The 23,144-nt window shown below is 48.2% G+C and overlaps 1 long non-coding RNA gene across 5 annotated transcripts in view; it reads left to right on the top strand.

The window, feature by feature from the left end:
- Positions 1,341 to 23,144, top strand: part of LOC110256581 — a 41,680-nt gene continuing 19,876 nt past the window's right edge. For 4 of the 5 annotated variants that reach the window (XR_002338246.1, XR_002338250.1, XR_002338248.1 and 1 more), the window contains exons 1-2: positions 10,966 to 12,055; positions 19,713 to 19,929. This is a non-coding gene — a long non-coding RNA (uncharacterized LOC110256581). Of the gene's footprint in view, positions 1,856 to 10,965; positions 12,056 to 19,712; positions 19,930 to 23,144 lie in introns of those variants that run through there. The other variant, XR_002338247.1, reaches the window with a different exon arrangement.

Below are 23,144 nucleotides of genomic sequence, written 5' to 3' on the forward strand. Positions count from 1 at the left end.
GTTGTTCAGGGTCAGCTGGGCTCACCTGTGTGCACAGACAGGTTTCCTGCAACTTGGGTCGCAAATGTGAAAATCAGAAGCACCTTGAGTGGTTTTCAGTAGGGGAATGGTCCAGTAAATACCATGAGATTCCATGGCCCAGTTGAAAACACTGAGATGCTGACATGCCGATATGAAAAGATCTCTAAAATGTGTTCAGTGGAGAAGAAAATTCCAGAACAATACGTACAATATGCTACGTAAAAAACAAACCTGCAAACAAATCTGTTTTCCCATAGGTACTTACATGTGTGAATGAATGAATACAAAGACACAGGAGTTGGGGGAAGAAAAGCATGAGATTCCCCTCCAGAAAATCCTGAGTGAGCTGCAAAGAGGCTTGGAAGTGTTCCTGGTGAAAGAAGCCAGGGCAGTGAAACAGGGGTTGTTACATTAATGTGAACTCATGGAACTCACTAAGTGGTGGAGTCTGGTTTTATTTTTTAAAAGGTGGTTGCAGGTCTTTCTAGGGCTCTTCTGCCCAGCACGGTCACCACTAGCCGCATATGGTACTGAGCACATGAAAAGTGGTTTGTCTGAATTGATATGTGCTGTCAGTGCCAAAGACGTATTTAAAATATCTCGTTATTTGCCAGAATTAAAACATCTCATTAATAATTTTATATCGAGTCATGTTGAACTGATCATATTTTGGATGTATGGGGTGAAATGGAGCATCCTAAAATTAATGTCACTTGTTTCTTTTAATTTTCCTTAAATGTAGCTACTGGGAAATTTAACGTTTTATGTAGGGTGCATTTTCTATTTGTATTGGATACACTGATCCAGTGGGAATCAGCTGGAGAGAAAACAGCCCTTGGGTTTGAGAGAACAAGTAATTGGACTCAGGCTTGGGGGAGACGTGGAGGCAAATGGAGCCCAGCTGCTCCATGTGAGAAAGGAGAAGGGAAAATGACAGACTAGGATGTGAACAGGCAAGGGCGGCCTGGGGCTTGTCTCAGGGGAGAGAGGAAATGAAGAGGGGTGGGAGGCAGGCTCAGGAACTCGGCAGTAGCAGGAGGCCAGGGAGACAGATGGCCAAGGAAAGACTCCCTGAGCCCCTGGGGCAGGGCCGGCAGTGAGTTCTGCCAGCACTGAGGTCTGGTGATACATTTTATTTTATTTTAATTTTTGTCTTTTGTCCTTGTAGGGCCGCACCCGCGGCATATGGAGGTTCCCAGGCTAGGGTTGAATGGGAGCTCTAGCCGCCAGCCTAACCACAGCCACAGCAATGCCAGATCCAAGCTGTGTCTGCGACCTATACCACAGGTCATGGCAACGCCGCATCCTTAACCCACTGATCAAGGCCAGGGATCGAACTGGCAACCTCATGGTTCCTAGTTGAATTAGTTTCTGCTGTGCCACAATGGGAACTCCTGGTGATACATTTTAAATGGGTTCCTGATCTGTGCCCTTATACCCCTCTGCTGTCCCCATGCCCCAAGGACAGACTGTGTGGGGCCAGGGAAGCTGTGTCCCTGCTTGGACAGCAGGGCTGGATGGGGACAGTCAGGGGCCAACAATGGCCTGGGGAGCCAGAGGCGAGGAAGGAAGGTGAGGAGCCAGGGGGGCAGGGTGAGGGGTCAGGCACCCAGACCTCCTTGGCAGGGTCCCCAAGAGCACTGGGCTGCTGGTGGGGAGGTGTATGCTGGTTGAAGATTTTTGTTTGGTTTTGAAGGGAAGCATCACTGCAGCAGGCTGGCTGGTGCCTGGACCCTAGGCTGCATTACATGGTGTTACACTGGGTGTCGTGATTCCTTCTGGACAGCGGAGCAGCAGGCGGCTAAGAAGTTTGGTGGCAGTGCTGGCAGGGAAGGTGAGGAAGTGCATCCAAGCAATGCTAGAAGCCACATCAGCGAATAAAACGGAACCAGTGCCAGGATTGGCTGTCAGGTGATGTAGGGAGCAAGGTCCTGGGCAGGTGACCTGCGTGCTCTCCAGGTGTGCACGTGCCACCCCTCCCACCCCAGACACTCACACCCTTCTCAGCCTGATCTTTGTCTTCGGAGGCTGGCTTCTAGAGTCTACACCCACAGACCTTCTAGTCCCAGACTTCTGGCCGGGATGGGCCAGTGGGGGCCCCACAAAAGATCCAGAGAGCAGGGGGCAGTGAGGGCGGTTTTTGAGTCTCTGGCTTCTTCCCTGCACTGCAGTGCCTTGTCCCTCTTCCTTGAGGCCTCTCTGTAAAGTGTCCTCTCTCTCCCTCTCTCCCTCCCCCTCCCCATCTCTGGCTCCTAGCATCTCCTGTCCCTGATCTCTGCAGGCTTGGGGCTCCCCATGGTCCTCAGCCCTGGCGAAGTGCACATTCCCATTGCTTTCCCTGCAGCCGGACCACACCTCTGTCCACAGTCTTTCATGAACCCTTCCTCAGTTATCCAGCTGCCAATTACTTCCCACGGAGACCCTGACCAATGCCAGGACACAACCATGCGCTAACTTTTGTGTACTTGAGGGAGAAGGCAGAGTGAAAACACACATTTGAATTTACAGAAAGAAATACTAGAAGGATATATAAGAAACCAGTAAGAGTAGCAGGCATCATGGGCAGAATCAGTAAACCAGGGCAGAGGTGGAGCTCCATTTCCCATTGTATCTAATTTATATTGATTTTGAACCATGTGAATTATTATCTATCAGACCAAAGTTAAACTGGGAAGAATCTTCTCTCTCCCAAGATGGATTCTTTGGAGGATTGTTGACTGAAGTAAAAGCACAGGTGGAGTTCCCTGGTGGCCTAGCAGTTAAGGACTCAGTGTTGTCACTGCTTTGGCTCAGGTTTGATCCCTGGCCCGGGAACTTCCACGTGCCATAGGCACGGCCAAAAAAGAAAAGAAGACACTTGTGAGTGTCGTGAGTTTCAGTTTTATTTGGGGACTTAGCGAGGAATGTAGCACAGAAGACAGTCTCTCACAGGCTCTGAGAAACTGTCCCAAAGGGGGAAAGGGGGAAGGTCAGCATATCTATGAATTTAGAAAAGGGTACATGCAACCAAGCACACATCTCGGTAGAAGGTTACTACTTGTCATGAGGAACAGTCATCTTGGTTAATGATTTCAGTGCTTTTCCAAGTGTAGGAAGATGTGAGAACTTGGATTCATAAAATTTTCTCCCGCAAATGTCTAATGAAAGGCCTGTTCTGCTAGTTTTCCCAGAGCCTGGAGTGCTGTGCCGTGTTCCTGATCTCTGCCCTGAACTCTTTCAGTGTGTGTTAAAGGTCAGTGATAGCAAAGGCAAATGACTCAATCCTTGTAGAGCTGGATGGCAAGCCGCATTCCTTAGTTGGCAGAGTTGGTTTAGTCCCGTCTTGACCTTTCCCCGAGAAAGCTCCAAATCTTGCGCGGAAAGAGCCACAGCCCTGTGGGAAGTGGCCTCTCCTAGCTGTCTCCATCAAGCAGGGCCACAGCCAGGCATCCCATCGGCCTCTCTCCCTCCCCCTGACCTTCTAGGCCTCTGACCTCAGCCACCAGTGTCTTAGAGGTTGTCCACCAGGAAAGATCACAGAATCAAATTATATAGGTAGAGAGCAAGGGGACCAGCCCTGAAAGCCAGCATCCTGGAGAGGCAGCTTCCATCCTGCTCACTCCAGCCTTGACAGGTGCTGTCCCGTCTGTGGGTTTTGCCACTGGAAGTTTCCAAAAGGCCCAGTAAGATCCATTCCTTTGGCTGACTTGCCATATGAAATGCCCCAGGCTTGTGGCCAGAGCTTGGAGGATATTCCCCCTCCCATCCCACCCCTTTCTAAGTCTGACCCCAGGGCCTCACCCAGGTGAGGGTGACACAGACGCAGAGCTCAGAACCACACTGGGAGAGGACCTCAACCTCATCTAAAGCGAACTTTGACCTTTGCTATTTCCCATCAGCTTTGTGGGGTAATCAGAGGGACCAGTGGGGGAATAAAGCTGCATTTACCAAGCTTAGCACTCATTCCCTCATTAATCCTCCGAGTCACCGATATGAAGCAGGGAGAGGCCAAGTGCTATTATAGCCTTTTAGCCACAACAGTGGGTAATGACCTGCCTGTGTTGTGCATGAGTCATGAGCAGAGTGATGTCCAAGCCCTGATCTCTGGACCCTGGCGCAGCGTCTCTCCTCGCCTGGCAGTGAGGGAGTGGGGGGAGGGCATGTGGGCATCCTTCTTTCACTTTCCATGGCCCTCTGCTTGCTGTGGAAAGGCAGGCATCATGGACAGAGATTGGCCTAGCAGCTGCCTAAGCAGTGTGATCTCAAGTTCAAAGACGGACATCTTCCTTCTGCCATAGGTCTGCAACCTGCCCAAATGGTTACCATTCATAGTTCTTAGTGGCATTGGCAAGAGTGAGCTCCTGGCCCAGATATTTGGGAAATATGGGTGACTGGCAGCCTCTGCTTCCCTGATGCCTTGTCTCTGGGTCTTGGTCAAACATCGCCTCTCTCCGTTGAAGTGTCAGCCAAGGTTGGTTCATCAGCCCAGCTGAACGCTGGGCAGAGAGTGGCACAGATCCATTTTGCTTGGGATGGAGGGAGTCACAGAAGCAGCCATGGACATGTGGAGCAGGTCATCTCAGAGGCAGACTTGAAGGCAGGAGGCATCTGCGGTTGAGGCCAAGGCTATGGAGAGAGACAAAGGGGAAGCAGGTCCTTCGAAAGTGCTAAGGACACATGTGCCCCAGACTCACACTTGGCTTTGGTTGAAAGGGTTTTTTTGGTTTTTTTTTTTAGGGCCCCACCCACAGCTTATGGAGGTTCCCAGGCTAGGGGTCAAATCAGAGCTACAGCTATTGGCCTACACCACAGCTCACAGCAATGCCAGATCCTTAACCCACTGGGCAAGGCCAGGGATCAAACCTGCCTCTTCATGGATTCTAGTCGGGTTCATTACCACCAAGCCACTATGGGAACTCCTGGTCAAAAGGCATATTGCCTGATTCCATTTATTACCCCTTTACCTTGTGCCAGGCTCCGGGCAAATCCACCTTCATGTGATCTCAGTTTCCAGGTGAACATCTGACACTCAGAGAGGTGAACTGGCCGTGTGTGTGCATAGCCCAGAAATGGTTGAGCTGGACTTTGAACCCCTGCCTGTCTGGAGCCTAAATGATCCCACTTTCCAGAACATTCCTGAACATTTACTCACAGATCTGAGTAAGTTGTGGGGAGGGAGGGAGAGAGGAAAGGAGGAGAGCAGCTCAGACGCAGAGAGGAAATGGCAGGGTGGAGGCACGGGAAATCCTGGCTGTGTCCACATACGCTGTCAGCACAGAAACGGAACTGTTTTAATGTCAAGGCTGGATGCAGCCCCAACAGAACGGCAAAGGCAAAGTGTGTTTGCCTCTGCAGCTGGCCTTTAAAATACACTTTCCTCAGCAGTTGGAGCCTTGATGAACATCTAGATCTTCCTAAATTAAAGCCTTTGAAACAAAAATAATAATTTCAGGTTACAAAGCAAATATGCTCGGGCTTTGTGGCTAGATGTCTGTTGATCTCTGACATCCAGGCTATTCCTGCTCACCTGGTCCCTGCTTTTATTGGATTTGCTGGAAGGCGTTCTGGAGAAAAGGGGACATCCTGGATAAAAGATGGCCCAGGAAATGGAGGAGGAAGGCAGGCCCAGCAGGGGCTGATGACCACAAATCCGGCAGCACCTGCCAAGTCCCTGAATTGTTGGCCTCATTTGACCCCTGCGTTCCTTGCGGGTTCGTTTTGCAAGAGAGCCACGGAAGGTTCTGGAGCCCTGTCTACTTTGGGGTGTAGGACTCCCACCCCCCTCAAAGTTCCCTGGGAAAACTTCCCATGCAAATAAAGCTGCAAAGGCCCTCCCACCGCAGTGACAGTCACTCCCTGCTGGGTCACTGTGAGCAGGTGACTTTACTTCTCTTTTCTTATCTGGAAGAGGAGAAAGGCTGTAACACTTCAAAAGTGCAACCTCTTAGGGTCATGATGGGAACACAAAGTGAGAAGGGATGCCAGGCACTAGGAAGACCCTGGGGCACAGAGCACAGGGAGCTGTGCTATGAAGGGTGCTGGTGAGGCTGTGGAGATCACATGGGCCGAGGGAAGCCTTATTGCACACGTGCTATAGGTCAGAAGAGGTGACCTCCTTCAGGACTTTCAACAATCCCTTAAGGAAGAGGTTATCACCAGCAATTATAGATAAGGACTGCAGGAGATAAAGAACTGCCTACGGTCATGGAGTTTAGGGGCCACACGTCAGCCTGGCTCCAGGCACTATTGTCTGATTCAGCGCCCCCTCTGCCCAGAAGCCCCACGACCGGGCCTGAATTTATATTCCCGATACCTGCTTAGGTTGTCGGGGAATGAAACCACTGCCCTCAAGGTAAGAGCTGGAACAGGGGCACAGGTACTCCCCATTCTCCGACCCCCTGTGGGTGGCCTTGTCTGTCATTTACAGACAGTTAGTGGGGCCAGAGGGGAAGACACACCAAGGAAACTGAAAAGCGAGAACAAAACTAGAAGAGGAGTTGGCAATGACGTCCTGCCGCACAGCACATGGAACCATATCCACTCTCTTGGGAGAGACCTTGATGGAAGATAATAGAAGAAAAAGAGAATATGTATATTACATAATACATATGACTGGGTTACTGCTATACAGCAGAAATTGGCACAACACTGTAAACCAACTATACTTTAATTCAAAAATAAAAAATAACATAAAAGAGGAGTTTGGGATCCTCAGGGGTGGGGGTGGGGGGGCAGCAGGAAGGGCTGCCTTCCAGCAGAAACACTTTTCTATTTTCTGCCTGGCCTTTGAATGGCCTCCTGGAAGAACAGACTCCAGGCACAGGGACAGGAGAGGCAGGCACTCGGGGACAGCATGTGGATGACTGAGCACCTACCCCGGCTGGCCCTTGGGCTAGGATCTCCTTTAATTTCCACAGCAACCCCAGGAGACGATGATTAGCATGCACTTTACAGACCAGGCAACTGGAGCCCATTAAAAGAAAACAAGGAGCTCAAAGTCGAACAGCTGAGAAAGTTTAACCCGGGTCTGCCTGGCCCAGGGTCTCTGGGTTCCCTGTGACAGCCGCCCTCAGGCTCACCCTTGTGACAGGTAACCTGCCAAGGCTGGGCTCCTCCCCTCGGGGAGAGTCTACTAACACTTTGCCCCACAGGCATAAGGAAACTGAGGCAGGACTGGGATTCCAGGAGGAAAGTGATTAGAGAGGAAGGGAAGAGGGAGACAGAAAAGTTAAGGAAGAGGAGAAAGAGCTGAAAGAAATGGTGAAAACAGGGAATTCAAAGCCCTCTTTCTGGAGCCAACTGTGGCAGTGAGTGAGAAGCAGCTTGAAGTTACAGCAAATTAGGTCTCAAGTCTCTGGCTGCCTGCAAATCACAACAGATCTATTTACCAGTTGCAGGAACGGCTTGCTTTATCCTTCCGCCAGGGGCTCAGAGACGGGAAAGCTCAGGAGAAAAACCCAAGCTGTGGAAAAGTGTCCTGGATGATGAGGAGACTTGGGCCGGAGGAGACAGCCCGGTACAGTGGGCGATCAGATTTGGTCAGACCCAGGCGGAACCTATGAATATTGATTGGCTGATTGATGGGGTCAGGACAGGGATTGGGGGTCATCCTCCCCGAGGGCTCTACCCAGGCCCTTCTCTCTGTGACCCAAAGCTGGGCCCCATCACACCCCTGCCCCCTTCAGGGCACCTGTACGTCCCTCTGGCTCATGTTCTAGCTTTGACCTTGATTAGAACAATGAAAGGCTCTGGGATTGGCTTGTCCAGCTCCTGCATTGCTTTCAGAGAAAGAGGGTAGGTAGGATCCTTTTCTTGGTGCTTAGCAAGTTTACTTTTGCTTCTATGTGACCTTTTCTCCCTAAGGGGCTTAAAAGCCTGGCGGGAGGATGGGCCAGGCCCTGGCGGGACCTCACTGCCACCTCTTTGTCCCAGATGGAGACCAGGAAGGGTTCCTACAGTGGCCCAGCCTGAAAACAAGGAGGGGGGGAGGGGGCAGCGTGTGGGTGGTGGGGTTGCTGGTCCGACCACAGGCTGAACTTTGGGCTGATCTGCCTTTTGCTGGGTCTGAGTCAGGCCTTCTCAAGATGTTCTGTGGCTGGGAGCACTTAGGTCAGATCCAGGGGGAGCCTCTGCGTAGGGTGGGCCAGAGTCAGGCCAAGGCCGAAGGGCAAAAACAAGCCCCATATCCAAGGAATTTCTCCTGACTCTGCCCAGAGCAGAAGGAGAAACAACCCCAGCAATCAGCAGAGTAAAGGAAGGCAAGAGTGAACAGTACAAAGGCAGGGGAAGGAAGTTCTGATTCTGTTGTCCCGGGGGAAACCAGGAGGGGGATGGTTTAAGGAAGCTGCTAATAAGTCCCTCTCTCCTACTGCCCCTTCATCTGGGCCAGTAGCTGCACATCAGAATCGGGTGGTAGAGCTTTTTAAAAATACAGATTCCCAGGCGCCACCCTCCACCACCTGAGACTGGCAGCGGTATGCTATGACAGCTCCCTGGGTGATCCTAACAGGCAGGTGTAGGCCAAGGCTTCTGAAACTTTCCACTGCATGCTGACCAACCAAGATCCTATTAAAGGGCAGATTCTGACCTAGCAGATCTGGGACAAGACCTGGGAATCTGCATTTCCTACAAGCTCCAAGGTGCTGGTTTTGGAGACAAAACCAGAGCCCCAACCCCAGAGCTGAGCACTGAGGCTGGGAGAGGCCATGGCACTCGGGCAAGGGCTGGCCACCGCTCTGTAACCATCCCCATGGGCTTATTGGCAGGTCAAGGGCAGCACAGGCAAACCTTGTACGCATTAGTTTATCTTTCGCTGCTGAAAGACTCTAGGTGCTCCAGGTTTCTGAGTAGACTCTTGAAGGAAGAACTGTTTTCTGAATGATGAGCCACAAGTGGTCCCTTTATGGCCCAGAAAGTTTCTTTGGACACTGACGCAGAGCACACTGCCCACTTGTGGACCCCTCCCACCTGCTCCAGAGGGGACCAGGGATGGAACAGGGGAGGGAAGGAAGTGGGGTATTCAGCCCAGATGTTCTGGGAAGTGACACTGAGGGGCCTGAGTGTGGCACGTCCTCGCTGTGAACTAGGGAAGCTTGAAGACTCAGATGCAAGGTTGATCACTGTCAAAGGCCATGATTCCAGAATAGGCCCATTCTCTAGGGAGCCTCAACCCCTGGCAGCTTTGGGGCCCTGCAGGTCCTGCTGCTCCCAGTGGGCCAGTCTCTCTCTTCTGAATCACATCCTAGGTGGGGGGGTCCATGTGATTGGCTCAGCTCTAGTGACCTCCCCAGTTCATGGGTCAGCCACCCATGATGGGCGAGGCTCCCTTGGGTTGCTCTTCACCCGGCCTTCCCTCAGGATGGTTGGGACACACTAGCTGACATCCTGGCTGACAAGTCTGGCTGCAGCCTAGGAGCTGGCCAAGGCTTGGCTGGGCCCTCACAGCCGTAGTCCAAGCAAATTATGGAGCAAATGGCTTTCCTCCCTCAAAATGGGGCCCATTGATCCTACCAGGCCCCCTTGATGGTTCCCCATTAAGCACCTTTGGCTGTGTTGGGAGGATTTGTTGGTCCTGATGTTTTTCCTGTTTGTCCTCAAGTAGAGGTGATAGAAACGCCCCTAAGAAACTTCACATGAACAAAGTTGTACTCTAAGGCTTTGGGGAGAAAGACAAGTGTAAAGAGGAAAGAAAAAAAGGTACAGGAAAAAGAAAAAGGGCTGGAGATTGTAATAGTCGTGCCATTTGTCTGCAATAGGAACATCAGTAGAGGAGTTCAAGCTGCATGTTGTTAATTTGAGCTCAAACGGATCACCTGGATGACAAAGATCACGCAAACCGACTGCAGTTCTGCTGAGCAAACCTGAGCGCAGTCCATCTGGCGGGGCGGATCGAGAGAGTTAATATGTATGAAGACCTGAGAACAGGCCCAGGGCGCCCCGAGCAAAGGTGTCCTCCTATCTTACAGCTCAGAGATGAAACAGCTTCCTCCCATTTTTGTTTTTTCTCTATTCTGCCACTGTCTCTATGGTCACAGTCCATTCTGCCCTTCCTGGGTGGGCAGGTGCCATCACTCTGAACCGTGGTCCTCCTTGCCTTCCACGTGAGCTGAGTTCACTCTCCTTGCCCAGCCTGGAGGGTCCCCAGCCCGAAGGGTCCCCAGCCCCAGGATCTAGACGTGGATGCTGCTCCACCCTCTTTAACTGCCCAACATGAGACAAGTTATGTGGCTTCTGGGACTCAGTTTCCTCTCCTGGAAATGGAGGTGAAGCACCACCTCAGAAGGGTGATGTGAGATTTAGAGTCAGGCATCTAAGTGTTGTATAATCACCTGCTACTTTTATGAAGAGTATTCTTGTCTCCTTAACTTCTTCAGGGACCAGTTCCTCACTGCTGTTGCTACCTCCATGGGTGGCGTGGCCTAGCACATATTCATTCATCGAGTTCATCAAATATTTACTGAGTGCTCACTAGGTGCCCTGCCCTGGGGCCATAATGATGTGAGAGATGTCCAATGGCCTTTTTTTTTCAACTAAGGTATAGTTGATTTACAGTATGGGTTTCAGATTACAGCAGAGTGACTCAGTATTTTTACAGATTATACACTGTTAAAAGTCATTACAAGATAATGGTTATAATTCCCTCTGCTTTGCAATATATCCTTGATGCTTATCTGTTTTATACACAGGAGCGTGGATCTCTTAATCCCATATTTGAACTTTCCTCTGCCCCTCTTCTCTTCCTTGTCCAGTGATCTTTTATCCATTTTTTGGGGATTCTAGTCTGGCTGCTGCTGCTGCGTTTTTTCTTTTTAGGGTGGTACACACAGCATATGGGGTTCCCAGGCTAGGGGTCGAATTGGAGCTATAGCTGCCGGCCTACGCCAGAGCAACAGCAATGCCACATCTGAGCCGCGTCTGCAACCTACACCACAGCTCACGGCAACACCAGAGCCTTAACCCACTGAGCGAGTCCAGGGATCGAACCTGCAACCTCATGGTTCCTAGTTGGATTTGTTTCTGCCGCGGCGACACAACGGGAACTCCTAGTCTGGCTTCTTTTCTGTATGCACTTGGTGGTATTGATGCTAGAGTAACATCTACCACTTTGGGGGCACTTACCATGTAATTTATATGCACGTTGTTACACAGTTAGATCCTCACACAACCCTGGGTGCAAAGTTTTGCTCCTGTTATTTCCAGCTAAGGAAACTGAGGCCCAGGGAGGGCAGGTCACTTGCCCATATTCCTATTCTGAGGGTGTGCAGCACTGGGCTTTGAACAGAGACCTGTTCGACTCCTAAGCCCTCCACTATGCTTTGGGAGGTCTGGGAAAGGTCAAAGCTCCTTCCTTCATGGAGCCCACCTCCCTGCTCCAGGTGGCCACCTTCCTGGGCACAGAGAGACCCTCCCTCAGTTCTGTCTCCAGAAAACTGAAACTCTTTCAGCAGCTTCTAGTCTCAGCCACCAGCACAGCTTTCCTGCACCCAGGAGCACCAGCAATCAGCTCTTTTTGTGCAACTGTGTGTGTTCAAGTTTTCTTTGGAGGCGCTTCACGGAAAATATTAGCCCATGAATGAAACAACTGTTCAGAGATGCCATCCAAAGAGGCCCAAGCATCTCAGGAATCGTCGAGGGTGAAAACGGCACATGAGGGTCAAGGTTCCAGGCATAGACCTGGGACAAAGCAAACACCATGTCCGTCCTTGAGCCCACAAGTAGCTGTTTGGGGACCAGGTCATCTGGGAGAATCTCATGACAAATGAAGCCAGAGGACATTGCTTTTCTGATTTGAGGTCAGCTCGGGCACAGAGGAAGAGTATGGGCGGCTGGCCTGGGAACCATCATGTCACCTTTAGCAACCAGGAGTGCCCTTGCTCACCCTTGAAAATGCACTTGCCTTTGCTGTGGACGGAAGGCCCAGACCTACCACCTCCTCCATGGGTTCTCTTCAGCCTGTGGGCCTGCGCACAATGAGCTGAAGTTCTGGGGTACCCACCATGGGGCAGGGGCCCGTGGGGGACCCAGGAAGTCCAGTGTGGGAGCCGAAGCTTGCAAGGTAAAAGGACTCTTCTGCCTTTTTTTTTTTTTCCTTTGCATATTAATGTCAGTGGCATGTAGCACAGAATTTTGCAAAATGTAACCACAGTGTTAAAAACATGCCTGCCCTTTAACCCAGCAAGTTCAATTTCAAGAATTTAGCTTTAGGAAATAATCAAGCATGTGAAGCAATTTAGCTACAAGATGGTTCAGATGATTTAAAAAAATTTTTTTAATTTATTTTCCATAGCAGCAAAGGATTGGAAACAAGCGAGATGACCAACAATAGGGGCCTAGTTTTCAAAAGATGGGTATGCCACACGATAGAGTAATATTTGGCCATTAAAATGATTTTATAAGAGTTACCAGGTGGCCTAGTGGGTTAAGGACCTGGCATTGTCACTGCTGTGGCTCACGTGGCTGCTGTGGCACGGGTTTGATCCGTGGCCTGGAAACTTCTACATGCTGGAGGTATGGCCAAAAAATTTTTTGGTAAATGTGTATTTACTGAAAGTGGAGCCCTGGGATATTATTATTATTTATGAAAAGAGAATTTTATTTGCTTTGAATTATAATATCCAAAAATAATGAGTTCCCCAAAAGGCAGTGAAATGTAAAATGTAAAAATTTTCCAAAACTGGCTAAGATTTTATGGGTTTATTCATAAGATTTTTTTATTATTATTTTTTAATAGTTATTTCCCCAATATAATTTTTTCCTACTGTACAGCATGGTGACCCAGTTAAGCATACATGTACACATTCTATTTTCTCACATTATCAGGCTCCATCATAAGTGACTAGACATAGTTCCCAGCAGGATCTCATTGCTAATCCATTCCAAAGACAATAGTTTGTACCTGTCAACCCCAAGCTCCCCAACCACCCCACTCCCTCCCCCTCCCCTTGGCAACCGCAAGTCTATTCTGCAAGTCCATGATTTTTTTTTTTCCCCCGCTGTACAGCATGGGGACCAAGTTACACTTCCATGTACACACTTTTTTTCCACGCTTCGTTCTGTTGAAAGTATCTAGATGTAGTTCTCAATGCTACTCAGCAGGATCTCATTGTAAATCCATTCCAAGTTGCATCGGATAGCCCCAAGCTCCCGATCCCTCCCACTCCCTCCCTCTCCCCCTGGGAGGACAAGTCTCTTCTCCAAGTCCATGATTTTCTTTGTGCTGTATATTAGATTCCAGTTATAAGTAACATCATATGGTATTTGTCTTTCTGACTTATTTCACTCAGCATAGAGTCTCTAGTTCCATCCATGTTCTTGCAAATGGTATTATTTTGTTCTTTTTTATGGCCGAGCAGTATTCCATTGTGTATATAGACCACATCTTCCTAATCCAATCATCTGTCGATGGACATTTGGGTTGTTTCCATGTCTCGGCTATTGTGAATAGAGCTGCAATGAACATGCGGGTGCATGTGTCTTTTTCAAGGAAACTTTTGTCCAGATATATGCCCAAGAGCAGGATAGCTGGGTCATATGGTATTTCTATGTATAATTTTCTAAGGTACCTACATACTGATCTCCACAGTGGTTGTACCAGCTTACATTCCCACCAACAGTGCAGGAGGGTTCCATTTTCTCCACACCCCCTCCAGCATTTTTTTTTTTTTTTTTTTTTTTTGTCTTTTTGCTATTTCTTGGGCCGCTCCCGAGGCATATGGAGGTTCCCAGGCTAGGGGTCCAATCGGAGCTGTAGCCACCGGCCTACGCCAGAGCCACAGCAACGCGGGATCCGAGCCGCGTCTGCAACCTACACCACAGCTCACGGCAACGCCGGATCGTTAACCCACTGAGCAAAGGCAGGGACCGAACCCGCAACCTCATGGTTCCTAGTCGGATTCGTTAACCACTGCGCCACGACGGGAACTCCCCCTCTAGATTTTATTTGTAAGCCCTGGGATATTATTAAGTGAAAGGAGCAGTTGTAAAATAAGCTATGATCATATGGTATGATCCTGTGTGTGTGCACACAGGCACACACCTCTCTCTGCATAGCAGTGTCTACACGTGACGTGGGGTTTGGTGTCAAGAACTGTGCAGAGCCCCTTGTTCACCATTGGAGGAGTGAATCACCTCCTCCAAGGGCTCTACAGGGGCCTTTTGTCTGTCAAAAGGTGTGTGTGTTGATGGGACTGGGGGTGGGGATAGCTTATTTCCCCAAAATGCTTCCAGCTAAGTGGAGGCAGTGCCCCTGGTGCGACACCCCTGAACTTTCCTCATCCCTCCAGCCCCCCATCCTTGTCACCCTCCCTGAGTGGAGGGTTCGACTTAATCTGATGGTGAGTTTGGAAGGGGAAGCCGGGCAGTAATAGCCCAAATCCTCTCGGGTCTATTCTCCCATGTTGTATCTCGAAGGCCAGGCCTCTTGGTCCAGCTCTGCCATAATGGGGTGAGTGAGATGGTTTATTTCTGGGATTCAGTGTTTGATCCAAACCTCTGTCTCCAGTATGAGCTTTCTCTGTGTAAGTGACCTTCTGGTCTCCATCTGATTTACTCTTCCTGTTTGTTTCTCAGTTCAGCACTCAAGTGAGCAGGTGACAAAGCGAGTGCTACTCGCCAGCCCTCCTCAAACACCTCAACATTCTGGGCCCTCTTTTTGTTTTGTTTGTTTATTTAATTTTTTAATTTATAGTTGATTTACACTGTTCTGTCAATTTCTGCTATACAGCAAAGTGACCCAGTCATACATCTATACACATTTTCTTTTTTGTGTTATCTTTTACCATGTTCCATCACAAGTGATAGGATATAGTTCCCTGTGCTATACAGCAGGCCTCATTGCTTATCCATTCCAAATGCAATAGTTTGCATCTATTAAGCCCGACCTCCCAGTCCATCCCACTCCCTCCCCCTCCACATTGGCAACCACAAGTCTGCTGTCCATGTCTGTGAATCATGGCTCTCATTATGGGTCATGGCTTTCCCTGCTTTAGACTGGAAATGGGACCATTTTGGTATAAACTCAGAGTCTATTCTTGGACTATCCAGGGATCTGGGGGAGCCCCAGGAGGGAGATGAGGTTCTTGCTAATCTAAGGCCTCTTCCTGGATACTTTCTGTTGTCTACAGATACTTCCTTCCATACTACCTTATGGCTTTAAGCAGTAACATTTTGCTTTTGGAACTCAAATTTATACCTCTAGTTCCAGGTTCTCCCCAAACTGCAGACCATCCTTCTGGATATCCCATTTGGCGTTTATCATCTCAAAGTTAACACGTTAAAAACCAACGTCTGAGCCACCTTCCACCCGGTATTCCCACAGTCTCCCCCCCATCCCCCTGCTCTCCATTCTTGAGATGCCTCAGGGCAAATCTTGGCGTTATCTTTGACCTTTCTCCCCCGTCTTACATTTCAGTTCCGTCTTCAAATACATCAAGACACCATCTCACCTCACTACCTCTGATGACCCTCCTGCTCCAGATAACCATCGTCTCTTTCTTGGATTATTGCAGTAGCCTCTTAACAGGTTCCCTGTGCCTAGCTTGACCCCTGAGTAGCTCATTCGTAATGTTAAATCAGACTGTGGAGCTACGATCCTGGAAACACCAGCAGTGTCCCATCACTAAACAGGGAATGGCCTGATCCTTTCACTGGCCCTCAAGGCCCTACAGTAAGGCTTTGTGCCTCCCTGTCTCATCTCCTATACCCTGTCTACATGACCCACTCTTCCAACCACGCTGACCCCCCTGCTGTTCCCATGACATGCCAAGCACACTTCTACCCCAGGGCTTTTGCACATGCAGTTCCCTCTGCCGGAATGCGTTCCCTTTGGTCTCCAGATGGCTCAGTTCTTTGCCTTCTTCAGGTTGTTTCTTTCAGTATTTCCCTGATCACTCCATTTAAAACTTCAGCCTGCCTAATCCTCCAAAAGCCCTTACCCTGTTGTGATATTTTCATGGCGTTTATGCCCAGCTGTTGTACTATTTTTCTTTGTTTATTGTCTCTCTCCCTCAATTAGAATGTCACTTGGACAATGACAGAGATTTTTGTTCTCACTGCTATTTCCCCCGCACCTGGAAGTGTGCCTGGTGCATGATAAGCATTCAGTAAATACCTGTTGAAAGAGTGAATGGATCTAAAAGCTGGGCAACTGAGATAGTTTTAATTTATTGTAAAAATAAGGCATATGACCTACCATGTGCCCAAATATCATGGAGAAGTTCACACCGAGTACATGCAGGCTGCAAAAACATGAAAATGTTGTAGTGGTTTTCTCTAGGCAGGAGGCCACAGATGAATTAATCTCCATCTTTTTCTCTCTTCAACCATTGTTTCTAATAATCTACAATAAATATATTGTTTGTGGAATGAAGTGAAAGAGGAATAGATTTTTTAAGTGATGTTTGCTCTAAATTATAAGGTGCTCAGGGGCAAGGATTGTGTGTAGGCATGCAGGCATTTCTTTGTCCCTCAAATAGAGACTTTCTGTATCCTAAGATGCTCCACCTCTGGTAGGACAGATTGTTCTATACTCATTAGTGCTCTTTATACACATCAAGTAAATGGCCTCTTATTGTACATGAGAAAATAGCCCCAGGGTGTTTGGACTAGTGCATCAGTCAAGCTGCTGTCACTGAGAAAGAAAGATACACAGAGACTCAGACAACCAGTGACTGCCTTGCTTGGTATCCTGGCTAGCATGGTCCCATATGTAAACAGTCATAAGTCTTACTGGGTTCCGTGGCTGACAAAGCATTTTCACATGCATCCCTTGATCTTTTCAATAGCTTTGTATGTTACCTGTCATTTCCTTCCCCAAGGAGGCTTATTAGAGGGTTTATTTACTTTGTCCAAGATCCCATAGCCAGCTTCTCTCACAAACAGCTAGGAAGTAACAAACAGGAGTTTGGTCTGCAGACTTTCCTAAAAGGAAATGGGATGAGCTGATCATAGCTAAACCCTTGGAGTGCTTAAAGGAAACTGAGATGGAGAAGTTAAGTAGGATTTGTCTAGGAAAGGAGATGCGATGCTGTTAGTTTAATGGTATGGGAGTGCCTCTTAGGCACTTTGTTTGGAAAAAAGACCTTAATAAATGCTTAAAGTAGAATGTGAGGTCTTGAAGTTGAAGCCACTCTGCCATATATAAAACAGGAGGAATTTTTTAGCCACTAGGAGAGTTGGGGAGAGAATGAAAGAAAAAAAGAAGAAGGAGCAAGGGAAAGGACAAGATGAAGAGAGGCAGGAGAGAGTGGGAGAATGTCAGTGTGGGGTGGCCAGAGGCTGCCTGAGCATCAGAGGTGCTCTTCTATTGGATTTTGTAGTTGTGTCCTTATGATAGAAATTTGCCCTTGTTTTTTCTTCTAGCCCTTTCACTCCTGAAATAGTTGGAGGATTCTGCTCAGCTCATAGATGCCTGGTGTGAGAGGGAATCTTGATACACTTGACAAGCATTGTGGCTTGTAGCAGTATAGAAAAAGGACCACATACAGGCAAGCAGAAGTCAGGGCAGGGCATGGAAAGACAGAGGGAGCCATGAGCACACAGGCCCCCAAGGATGTGCAGAAATCTTGGGGAAATCTCTAGGTTTCTAAAGGTCACAGATCTGATGGCTCAAGCCAACCTTACTTGGATCTCTACCAGGTTGGGGAGGTAGCTAATATCTGGGTTACATTCAAAAGAAAAGTGTTAGGGTTGACATTTAGTGGAAATTTATCTTTCCCTCTAATGCAGTTCCTTTGCTTGAGTCCAAAAAGAAAGATTAATAAATGCAAAGAGCAACAAACTTGTTCCTTGCCCCATTTCCTGCCTTTCTTGGGAATAAGACTTAATGGACCCTTCTTCTTTTCTTTTATAGACAATGTCAGGTGCTTAGTCACACAGAAGCTTTAAAAAAAAAAACAGGGCAGATTTTCAGATATCAAAGAACTTGAAGAATGCCTCACAAATAAGTAGCATTTGGGTTTATGCATCAGTCCCCTGTGAGTTTGGTCAGTATGTGTCAGCCTCCCTGTTTGCCCTGCTTTTTCCCATAGTTTGGAAACTGCTATCAGTAGACATAAGCTGGGGTTTTCCACTATAAACCTTTCTCTCTTCCTAGATCTGGTCTTGGGCATGAGGCCACACATAGTTCTGACCATATTAGAAAGGTCCAGCCTTTTGTATGGAGCATCCCCAAGAGGCAAACGCAGAGGCACCTTCCTCTCTCCTTTCTCATTGTATCAGCACTCCCCTCCAAGTATCCCGCAAGAAGGGCCTGTGCCCACAACAGTCAGGATCTTACTCCAAAAGGTGCCCTGGGACCATAATGGGGACAAGGCTTTATACCCTTCCAAACATGGTCACAGCCATTATCTGATGCCACCCTACAATAACTGTGATAAGAAGCCACGTTCTCCAAGTCTCTCTCCCCGTCCTGAGGGCAGGGGCCTGAAGCATCTCAGGGTGGGGGTGCTTGGAGCTGAAGACATCAGCCAATGACACCTGCTTTTCTTCTGCCACAAACAGTGATTCAAAATAGCCCCAGGCAGGTGCTCAGAATAGGGGGAATTTTCCTCAGAGAAAAGTGCCCTCTTTCTAGCCAATATAATATCTATCGCCAGTCTTCTTTGAAGCTGCATTTCTCAGAATAAACCCACAAACTGGCAGGTGAGTTTGACCATCTGTCTCTAAGGATTTTGATTCCCATCCTTCAGTCCGCTTTCAAAGCCTTATTCAGTGTTTTCCATCTGAAAAAGCATTAGAATGTCCATCCATGAATTTATTCATTTGGCATTGAATTGCCTGATATTTTGAGGCACACGGTGGGGGCTGTGGGGTGGGGGCTGCGGAGAAAGTTGTGCTGCCTCCCAGAGGCTTGCGGGCTGGTAACAGGCAGAGGACACTGAACAAGCCCAGGCAGGCAGACAGGAGGGGAGCTGACAGTGGTCACAGATCTGCATGTCTGCAAGGGACTTCTGAGGGCAGAGTGTCCTCCCCTGCACGGGTCCCTCTTCCTTTGTCCCCCTCTGCTTCTGTGACCGAGTAACCCATAGTGAGTGACCTTTAGTGGTCCTGCTCAGCCATGGGTCGGCATTGCAGTGGGCCCTCCCCCGCTGCTAGCAACCGTGAGTGAGTGACCATTGGCTCCTCCCCCTCCCTTTCCTCTGTATAAAAGGATCCTGAATTTGGACTGAGGGAAGATGGATTTTTTGAGACACCATTCTGCCATCTTCTCGGTTGGCTAGCTTTCTGATCAAAGTTGTTATTCCTTTTGTCCCAACAACTTGTCTCCTGATTTGTTGGCCTGTGGTGCAGCAAGCAGAGTGAACTTGGGTTCGGCATCACTTCTCTCCCCGTGTCCCTTCTTGTTCCCATCTCCCTCCCTCTTCTGTTGCCCAGTGACAACCTGTCCCCTTGCTCTGGTCTCCCCCTATTCATACACATAATTTTGCCCCTCCGATTCCCTCTCTCACCCCGCCCCCATCTTTCCTACACATCAGCCTGTCCCTCCAAACCAACAGAAATTCTCCCCAATCTGAGATGAGAAAGAATCTGTCCCCAAAAGACAAGGAACAGAACCAGCATGGAGAACCAGAATCATGTCAAACATTTCCCAGGAGAGGGGAAAAGGCCACAGATGATAATGAAAATGTTACTTGCTGCCATGACAACCACAGCCACTCAACCACAATACCAGGGGTTTGGAGACAACAAAATCAATTGTGTGTTTATTTCCCCAGCATGACCAGTATCCCTAAGGAGGAGGAAGCCAAGAAGGAGATGCCTTCAGTCCTCTGCTTGTCACCTGCTAGAGAACTAGAATGCTTGGTGGGGGTTGGCCTTCCTGTCTCCAAACTGCCATCCATTTTGACATCACTGTCACCTGCACTCAGTGTCTGACTCTTCATCTCTATCGACCAGCTTGCCATGGCCATTGGGAGTCCGCTGCGTGGCCAGGTAAGGAGGCTCAGCCCTGGTCTGGCATGACTGGTCTCTGTCTCTAGGCATAGGCAGGGCCACGGCCAGCATTGGTTGGGTGGTGCAGGGTCCGGAAGGCTCAGGGCAAACAAGTTACCGAGATGATGTTTGTGGACAGGAAGGTGGAGGTGGGTCCCCACATAACAACGCAGGAAGCAGCATCTTTTTTTTTTTTTTTTTGTCTTTTGTCTTTTTTGTTGTTGTTGTTGTTGTTGTTGCTATTTCTTGGGCCGCTCCCGCGGCATATGGAGGTTCCCAGGCTAGGGGTCGAATCGCAGCTGTAGCCACCGGCCTACGCCAGAGCCACAGCAACGCGGGATCCGAGCCGCATCTGCAACCTACACCACAGCTCACGGCAACGCCGGATCGTTAACCCACTGAGCAAGTGCAGGGACCGAACCGCAACCTCATGGTTCCTAGTCGGATTCGTTAACCACTGCGCCACGACGGGAACTCCAGGAAGCAGCATCTTTATTAAGCATAAAGCCTAAAACCAACAATGGGAAACAGAATAATCAGTAGGGTCCCTGTTCTTGGCTAAAGCCCAAATCACACAGCTAAAGATTTACCAGAGCCGGTTAAGAAAAGGCCAGAAGGGGAACATTTAGCATTTCTGTCCTACGTTTCGGAATATGGACATGAATGTTCTATAACAGATTTCCTCAAGCTGCACGGTGAGCCGAGCTGGCTGCAGAGTCAGAGGAAGTCACCTGCTGCCACCTGCTTTGAGGTCCTTGGCAGCACACGAGGACTCTTGATCTGCAGTTGATTCTGCATTGTTAGGATGGCCGAGGAGGCTGGACACCCAATCCACACTGAGTTCCTTCCCCACCCCTGGGGAACTATGAAATTCCCAGGGTCTCTGCACTGAAATAGTGTTGCCAGATGTCTTACATGGCATGGGCTACTAATGGAAGTAGAACAGCATTGCCCGCCACCAGGAAACTCCTTTAAGAGGATCCATCTGTGCTGGGCATTTGGGAAAGAGGGAGGGAGCAGAGATAGACAGTGCTGCCGCTGCCCCTTCTATTAAACATGGTGTGTGGTTCAGAGCCAGACAGGCGTTTGTGAATCCCATTCGTCTGCTGGCTAAATGGAGTTCCATTTGTGTATGGATCAAAGAAAGGTGACTTATCCCTACTGGATGTCTCCTAACTCAGTGGCATTGTGCAGCAGGGGAAGGAGAAACAAAGGCTGAATTTATTCACAGACAGGAGCTTCAAAGTCCAAACATCAAGGAAAGAGCCCCAAACTTCAAAAAACAGCTCTGACCTCAGTTCTCCAACATTTTATATTTTCAAAATTCACAAGAAAAGGATGAATTGTCCAAAAAGAGCAAATTCACTTCAATTTCCATTGAGATACCTCAAAGCAAAAAAAAAAAAAAAAAATCCAGGAGTTCTATTTCTTTTCCCACTGCTGTCAGCTAGGCTGGGAGCCCCTCATATTCTCTCCTCTTATTTTTCCATCTTGTGGTGAAAGTCTGCTTTCCAAACTGTTGGTGCTGAGACTAATCAATATGACAGTTGCTCATTGCTTCAGCATAAGAGAAGTCAAACATTTATAACCAAACATCTCAGATTTACCATACCACCACATGGATCCCTAACCAAACCAAACAAAAACTGGCTTTAAAACAAATGCCATTAGAAAACAATTTCTTTAAAAGTTACACATGCACCCACCATATGTGCAATTCCTTAGGTATTTATCCAAGAAAAAAAGAAAGCACATGTCCATACAAAGACTTTTACATAAATGTTCATAACAGCTTTATATGTACTAGCTAAAATTGAAGCAATCCAAATGTCCATCAATAATGAATAAATATGGCACAAACAAAATAACCACACAGATTGTGGTATATCCACTCAATGGAATACTACTCAGCCACGAAAAAGGAGAAACTAGTGAAACAAAATAATTATGCTGAGTGAAAGAAGCCAGACAAAAAGGAATATATAAAAAACTTGAGAACATGCAAACTAATCCGTTGTGATTAAAAGCACATCTGTGGTTGGAGTTCCTGTTGTGGCTCAGCAGTAATGAACCAACTAGTGTCCATGAGGATGTGGGTTCAATACCTGGCCTCGCTCGGTGGGTGAGCTGTGGTGTAAGTTGCAGATGTGGCTTGGATCCTGTATTGCTGTGATGGTGGTGGTGTAGGCTGGCAGCTGCATCTCCAATTTGACCCCTCACATGAGGCCCTAAAAAAAGGAATAAAAAGCAGGTCAGTGGTTGCTTTGGAGGAAGGGTCCAGGGAGCCAAAAGGATGGATTGCAGAAGTACCATGAAGAAAGTTTGGGGCTGTTGGATATGTTTGTTGTCTTGATGGTGGTGATAGTTTCATACATCAAGACGTTTATTTTATACTTTGAATGTATGCAGTTTATTATATCAGTTATGCTTCATTAAAGCTTTTTGAAAAGTTAAAGAAAACATATGCCATGATGCAGCAACAGGGACTAGATATATATCCCTGCCTTAAACAACTATAAAATCAGAAGAAAAAAAAATGAAACAGCAACTTTCAACATTGTTCAACAACTTTCAACATTCGTAAGGCAGGATTGTGAAGGAAACAAGCAAAGTGGGTCTTGCCTTGGCACCAGCTCACCATTGAGAGAGAACCCAGATGAACCTGGTAGTCTTGTGGACTTGAGACAAAGTTCAGAGTTGTGGGAGACCAAGGAAGTTCCCACTTTCAGGGAAGAGTACCAGAGAGAAGGGAGTTCTACACATGGAGAAAAACGCCAGAGATTTTCAGGATAGAAACCTTGTCTTTGATCTCTGACCATCACCTGGGATTGAAAAGATTCCTCGAGTCAGGAAAAAGAACCACCTACAAGGAGCAGATGGAACAATTCCTGGAGTTCTTACAGGGCTGGAAATCGCTGGCATTCTCGCCAGTTGAAGTGCAGACCTGGTAAGACATGGGTAGGGGTCCTCAGAAGGGTATTGCCTAAATCACAGAGCTAAATTGATCCTAGACTAAAGGCTATTCTGGATGCAGCATAACAAAGTTGAAATGCAACAGCCCTGAAAAGATGAAACTGTTTCCAAGGAACTTTGTGTGCCTGAGCAAAGTCTAACACTCTTTCAAGGAGTCAAACAAAATCTGAGACCTAATACTGTAAAGTGCTCCTTACCTAGCATTCAACAGAAAATTACGAGACGTGCAAAACAGCAGGAAA

This window comes from Sus scrofa, chromosome 13 (assembly GCF_000003025.6).
Source record: "Sus scrofa isolate TJ Tabasco breed Duroc chromosome 13, Sscrofa11.1, whole genome shotgun sequence".
Lineage (NCBI taxonomy): Eukaryota > Metazoa > Chordata > Mammalia > Artiodactyla > Suidae > Sus > Sus scrofa.